Here is a 6,630-nt window from a genome sequence, read left to right as displayed (position 1 = left end):
TTCAACAAATTTAGGAGAACTTGATTGACCACAAGATGTCGAACTCGTGGAACCCGAGGTACTAGCCTTTTCATCACACCCATTTGTGCGTTGAGTGTAATTGTTATCACTGTTACGTTTTAAGATTGTCACTTGTTTTACAAAATCAGTGTTAGATTTGTTCTCAAAAGTTTCAATCTTATCAGTACCCTTGGATGACACGAACTTGACATCTTTTGCTTTCTTTTGAAATCGAGCTCCTTTTGTGTCAGACTTTATCTGAGAAACTTTATGCTTTTGAGCTCGTTTGACTGGTTGTTTACCATTAGAAGCACTAGGTTGTTGAGTGGTTGAAGATTTTTGATTACCAAACTGCTTTCTAATCTCAGCCTTAGGAATTGGATCACATTGTGTTACAACAATTCCCGGAAGTGTTTTTCCCAAAAATTTGTTTGTGTTGTCTTCAAAGACTTTATCAATCAGAGATTGATTTACATTTTAATTGGGAAAACGTGATCTGAGTAGATTTTATCATCTCCAACCAAAGTATATACAACACATTACTGCTTTTAACAATAGACACACATGTCTTATCAACTTTGACAGAATCAATCACTTGGTTCTTAACAGATGAGACATCAGGAGTATCAGGATCACAAAGAATGTGATTCTCTCGTGGAATAACTACTCCTTTCATCTTGTTAAGTGATTTATCCTGTTCACCTACATCCACTTCTGATTCATCATCCGATGTCTCATAGTCCTCGATAATTGGAGGACTTTGCTTCATGGATGATGAAGTTTCTTGTTCCTTAGAGGATGTGTTTGAAGAATTTTCCGGTTTGAACCCTAGGCCAGCAGCAAATTCCTCAACATCAAGAGGCACACTGGGTTCATACCGAGGCATTTCCTCCTCATCAGGCATCTTGGTATAATTGTTCATCAAAGGGGGCGGACATTTCTTATACCCTATGCCTTTCTGATTTCCCTTCGGTTGCTGAACATCGATGATGTGATCAAGCACAAATTGGGAGTTAGAATAACTCTCCAATTTTTGTTTGATCGCATCATGCTCGCATTGGGCAATGGCTAATTGCTTCTTAGTTTCTTCCACAATGTTAATGTATTCATTTATACTTACTTGCTTGTGGTAAACTACTTTGTTCACTTCGGACACATTTTTCTTTAATGTTTCAATTACTGATTTAAAATCTTTTTCGTTCCGAGTTAAAGCCATGTTTGCCTCTTTGCATTTGGAAAGTTCAATAACCAAATTTTGATTATGACTATGAAGCTTTTCAAGTTCAAGCTTCATTTCAGCACATGATTCACAAACACTAGGAGCAGGAGGTTCAGAATTTACCTGACTCGAAGAGGCTGACACATTTGTCATAAAAGCAGTTTGAAAAGAAAAAGATCCGTCTTCAGAAAATAACTTCTCCATTTCCTTTGATGCAGTAGCCGCCTTCCTAATCAGAATTGATTTCTGACATTTAAGCTCATCAGCTTCATTCAGTAGATCCTGAATATCAGCACCTCCTTCCTCCTTCACGTCAGGCTCAGACTGATTATCCCCAGAAATAGAGCCTTCTTCATCAGAACTACCCGAATAACCAGAACTATCATCACTTTCAGAGGACTCTTCTTTATGATCATGCTTGATGATCTTTGCATAACAAGCTGTTCCACTTCTCTGATCATCTTCACCAAACTGCACTGACCAGTCACATCCCTCATCAGCTTGAACAGCCAAAGCCCGATTGGGATTTGAAGTTCCAGACTGGCCCTGATTGTTATTAACTGCCACAATCCTCCTTTCACGGTTTTCTTGCTGGGCATTCACATTTGTAGTACTCGTCTGGTTTCTGAAAGGGTTGTGATTGCCTTGTTTTGTTGGTCGAGTGCACTCACGTTTGAAGTGCCCTTTATTACCACAATTGAAGCATGTAACGGCGTTGATATCAAACCCATACTTCGTATCTTTCTTTCCTTCCAACGAAGTTCTACCAGTACGAGCCATGAAGTCTTTGGCCCTTCTAACTGCACTTGCAAAAGCCCACTTAATATCCATCAACTCCATTTCTTCCTTGTCGATCTGTTGATAATCTTCATTGGTCATGTTGATGTTTCCAAGCTGACCTGCTACCAAACCACAGTAAGCACTGACCATTGTATTGATAATTTCCATATGCTCCTTAGCAACTTCAATGCTGAGGTGTGAAAGGTTTGAATTATCGACTCGGATTGTGTTAGGGTTTTGAGGTTGAGGACTGTTTGTATAATGAGCCTGCTGTTGTTGTTGTGGTGGTTGGACTTGTGGCTGTGTTGGGACGGGAATGTAAGTCCTCGGATCAAAAGCCGGAGCAGCAGTTGATTGAGGAAACGGAAGAGAACTTGTGTTGGACACAAATGCAGTTTGCAGTTTAGGTTGCTGAGCTGCAGCAGATCTTGCCAAAACATCGAAGCCTGGAAGGTACATTTCTGTATTCTGAGGAGCGGGAGCTCGCTTTGCTTTCCTGATTTCTTCATCATTTTTATGTTCCAGCTTCTGAATGAACTCATAGATGTTAACTGTGTCTAGAGTTCCAGTATGCTTCAACAACTCAATAAAAGAACTCCATTTTGGAGGCAAGGCGTCAGCAAACCTATTCACCATGTCTTGTTGAGTAGATACAACCCCATAAGCACACATTTCACTAATCAGATGATAGAACCGTGTTGTCATATCATTTAGAGTTTCGTTTTCCAAAAATTGAAACGATTCAAACTCTTTCTTCAACAAATCATGACAAGACTTTCGAGTAGCTGCATTGCCTTCTCCTCTAGCAACTAAGGCATCCCACAATGTTTTCGTGGTCTTGCAGTAGGAGAACTGATGATAGATATCTTTGTTGAGTGCTTGTGTAAGTGTAGCAAAGGCCTTTTTCTCCAATTCATAAGCCTTCTTGTCATTTTCGAGCATGTTAGCATAACCTTCTGAAGTGGACGCCGCAACCTCAAGATTAGCATTGAATGCATTGATGAAACATGTCCAAAGATCGGTGCTTTGCCCTTGAACATACGTGTGAAAGCGGTTTTTCCATGATGGAAAGTCGTTCATATGGTTCAACTTCGGTGGACGATTGTTGCTGCCCGTTTCGCTTTCACTAATCAAAAGATTTTGAATGCTTTGACTTTGATTGGATACCAATGCCCATTGACTTGGACTGATTGATGGCGGTGGAAACATACTTTTCGCCCAAGCTGCAGCAGAGGTTAGCTCTTGACTAGATTGTGAGTCAATACTCCAGTCCCAAGGACTTGTACAACTCATTTTGATGAGATACTAATTGGAAACCTTCACAAACACAAACTGTTAAATTCAAACAGACAAGAATAGAAAGATCAAGACTTGTTCGAAGGATCAAGACTTGTTCGAAGGATCAACAGTGTTCGAAAGATCACTGTTGAGTTTCGAGCAAAGACTTCGAAAGACTTCGAAAGATTCACAATTTGAAAGATCCTTATCTTTCGAGCAATTATTTCGAAAGATTCACAATGAAAGATCCTTATCTTTCGACCAACAATCTCGAAAGATTCACAATGAAAGATCCTTATCTTTCGAACAAAAATTTCGAAAGATTCACAATTTAATGATCCTTATCTTTCATATAACTATCCTTCCAACTTCGAAAGATGGGTCGAAAGATGATTATCTATCGAGCCTTCCTTGATCGAAAGATGATCGTTCGATATCGAAAGATATCCTTCGATCGCTTCTGACACAACTGACGAAAAGGTGACAAGTTGGTGAGAAAGGTGATTGGTTGGTGAACCAACTTTCGGCAGAAAGGATGTTCTGACCTCAACTTTTCACCAACTTTGATTTTCAAATAGAATATGCCCAAAATGGCAAACCTTATCCAGAAAGTCCAGTCACCGGAACACACCGGAATTTGGCCGGAAATCACCAAATTTCGTAAAAACAAGTTGTAAGTTACCCAACCCGCTTTTAAACACTCCCGGTTGGTTTAGAACACGTTTTTATGCCAAGAAAACCAAGAAAATCACTAAAAACGGGAGCTAAACCAAGTGTCCAAACACACCAAGACTTGAACAAACCCGGTTTTTAACAAGGTAAAGAGCCACGGCTCTGATACCACTTGTAGGTCCCTCGCGGAGGATGAGGTTTAACCTTAACCTTGTTATAGTAACACACTAGCGAGTGCGGAATCCAAGCTAGTATGCAAACCGAGTTGAGACAAGTGATGCGTGTCAGTGTGTATATATTTTTGATGTATATTTTAAGCCCTTTTTACACTTCTAGCCAAGTTTTAAATTTATAAAACACGATATTCACTAACACTAAACACACATATGGGCAAGTGCACCCATCGTGGACGTAGTATAGTGTTGGTAAGATACCGAGGTCGTCCAAGGACACAAGAGCTTTTAATACCGGTTTATCCTCAACGTCTAATCAAATCAAAAAGGTTAGAAAAATATTTTAAACTAAGAAAAATAAAAACTAACTAAATGCTGAAAATAAAAATAAAATAAGAAAAACAGATAGACAAGATGAATCACTTGGATCCGACACGTGTATTAGTATAACCTTTGATTATTTTCGCACTTTTGCACTTGTTTAAGAGATTATCTTAGTTATTGTAGTAGGCCCCTCTTTTGAAGGCGACGTTACCCTCAACCCAGTAGTTTGAGTCAGCAAGGATACAATCCTAAAGGGTCGGATTATTGAAAGATAATGAATTAAGTTATTAATGCAAATTATGGTAGGCCCCGCTTTTGGCGGTGACGTTACCCTCGGCTAAGTAGTCTGAGTCAGCAGGGATACAGTCCTAAATAGCCGGGTTATAGTATTAATAGTAGTTAACTTATGAGGGGGTCAAAGAGTTTGGATCCCCGCCATCCAATACCTATGGGCATTGAAGGAGATCCTACTAAATTTGACCCAGGTCCCAAGCAGGACCTCTAAACGCTGAACAAGGGCAAGACCCTTACCAAACCGTTCCCTTAACCCCCGACCAGGTAGCCAACATACCTCCATATAGACCGTGGAGATATGAATGGTGAAAATCTTTTATTTTATATAGACAGTAAAATAATGCCAAGACACCACGGACAAACGATAAGGAAAGATCACCTTCAACATAAGTAACTAGTTATTAAAGTCATTAATACAAAACCAAATAAAAAGTGCAAAAGATTGAAAATAAAAAGTATTATACTAAACACTTGTCTTCACCAAGTGATGTAAGAGACTTAGGCAAACATGGCCTTGATTGTCAAGAACTCTTACGATCAATCTTGGATCCCGAGACGACTCACACACTCTACGATGGACAATGGATGATGGTGGTGGATGATGGTGTTATGGTGGTGGTGGGTGGTGGATGAGGTGTGAGAGAGGTGGTGTGCCAAGGGATGAGAGAGAATGAAGCCAAGCTCCTCTATTTATAGGCTGAACAGAAGGCTGGACACGGCCCCGTGTCCGCTGGACACGGCCCCGTGCCCGCCTGACACTCTCTCTCCTCATTAATTGTAATTGCGAATTACAATTAATGCGCCTGCTGTACTTTCACCACGCCCCCGTGCTCGCTGGACACGGCCCCGTGGTGGGCAATGGAAGCTTCTACTGGTTTGTCTTTTCTGCTGCTTCCTGGGCACGCCCCCGTGTTCGCTGGACACGGGGCGTGTTTAGACTCTGTTTCTTCCTTTTTGCTTTTGGAGGTGCCGTTGAGGGTCCGGGCAGTCTACTTTTGTTCCTTTTCTTGTATTTATGGTAGAATTAGTGGTCTTTTTGCTTCTTTTGTGATTTTGAGCTCATTTCATCCTGAAAATACAAAAGGAAGACAAAAACACTCTTTTTCCAACATTAGTACTTAAAAAGGGTTAGTTTTATGCCTTAATTGATGTGTTTTATATGTTGCATTTTACACACATCAAATACCCCCACACTTGAACTTTTGCTTGTCCTCAAGCAAAACTCTTTAAATGTGGCTTACACTCCCAAATGGAATAGGTAGAAGAGAAGTTTTTTAGCTTGTCCTAGAGTGTCGGGAATCCAAGGTTTTTATAGGCTTTATTTTTATTTATTTACAATCCTATTCGTTATGATTTATTTTGAACTTTTCATAAGATAAATTACTTATTTGGGCATAGCATGCCTTATTAAAATTCCATTTATATACAAGTTCACATACCTCACGGGAGATCACTCAACACTCGGCCGAAGGTGTATATTTTAGTGAATCACTCGAGAGCGGCACGGAACTTACGTCTTTCCATAGGCTTGCCAAGCAATCAATCCTCCTCCTTTTTAACTTTTTACCTTTGTAAATATCAAGAGGGCTTTTTGGGTGAAGGCTTGGGTTTAAAGGTGGGTGGTTGGTGAGTGGTTAGTAAAAAGGGCGAAAAATCGTAACAAGCGTCGGTTTTCGTGAAGTACCTTATTTTTAGTGACTTTTTATTTTTGAAGTATTTCTCCAAACAAGCTTTTTATAGCTTTTGTTTGTTTTTGACTTCATCATCAAATATATATATATATATATATATTTTTTTTTTTTGATGTCACATGAAAGGGCAAGTTGACGAAAAACCGAGCTTGTTACTAAAATAAAGGGTGAAAAAAAATGAAAAAGGTTCTTTGGTGGG

Source organism: Helianthus annuus, chromosome 6 (genome assembly GCF_002127325.2).
Source record: "Helianthus annuus cultivar XRQ/B chromosome 6, HanXRQr2.0-SUNRISE, whole genome shotgun sequence".
In the NCBI taxonomy this organism is placed as follows: domain Eukaryota; kingdom Viridiplantae; phylum Streptophyta; class Magnoliopsida; order Asterales; family Asteraceae; genus Helianthus; species Helianthus annuus.
This window is presented reverse-complemented; position numbering follows the sequence as displayed.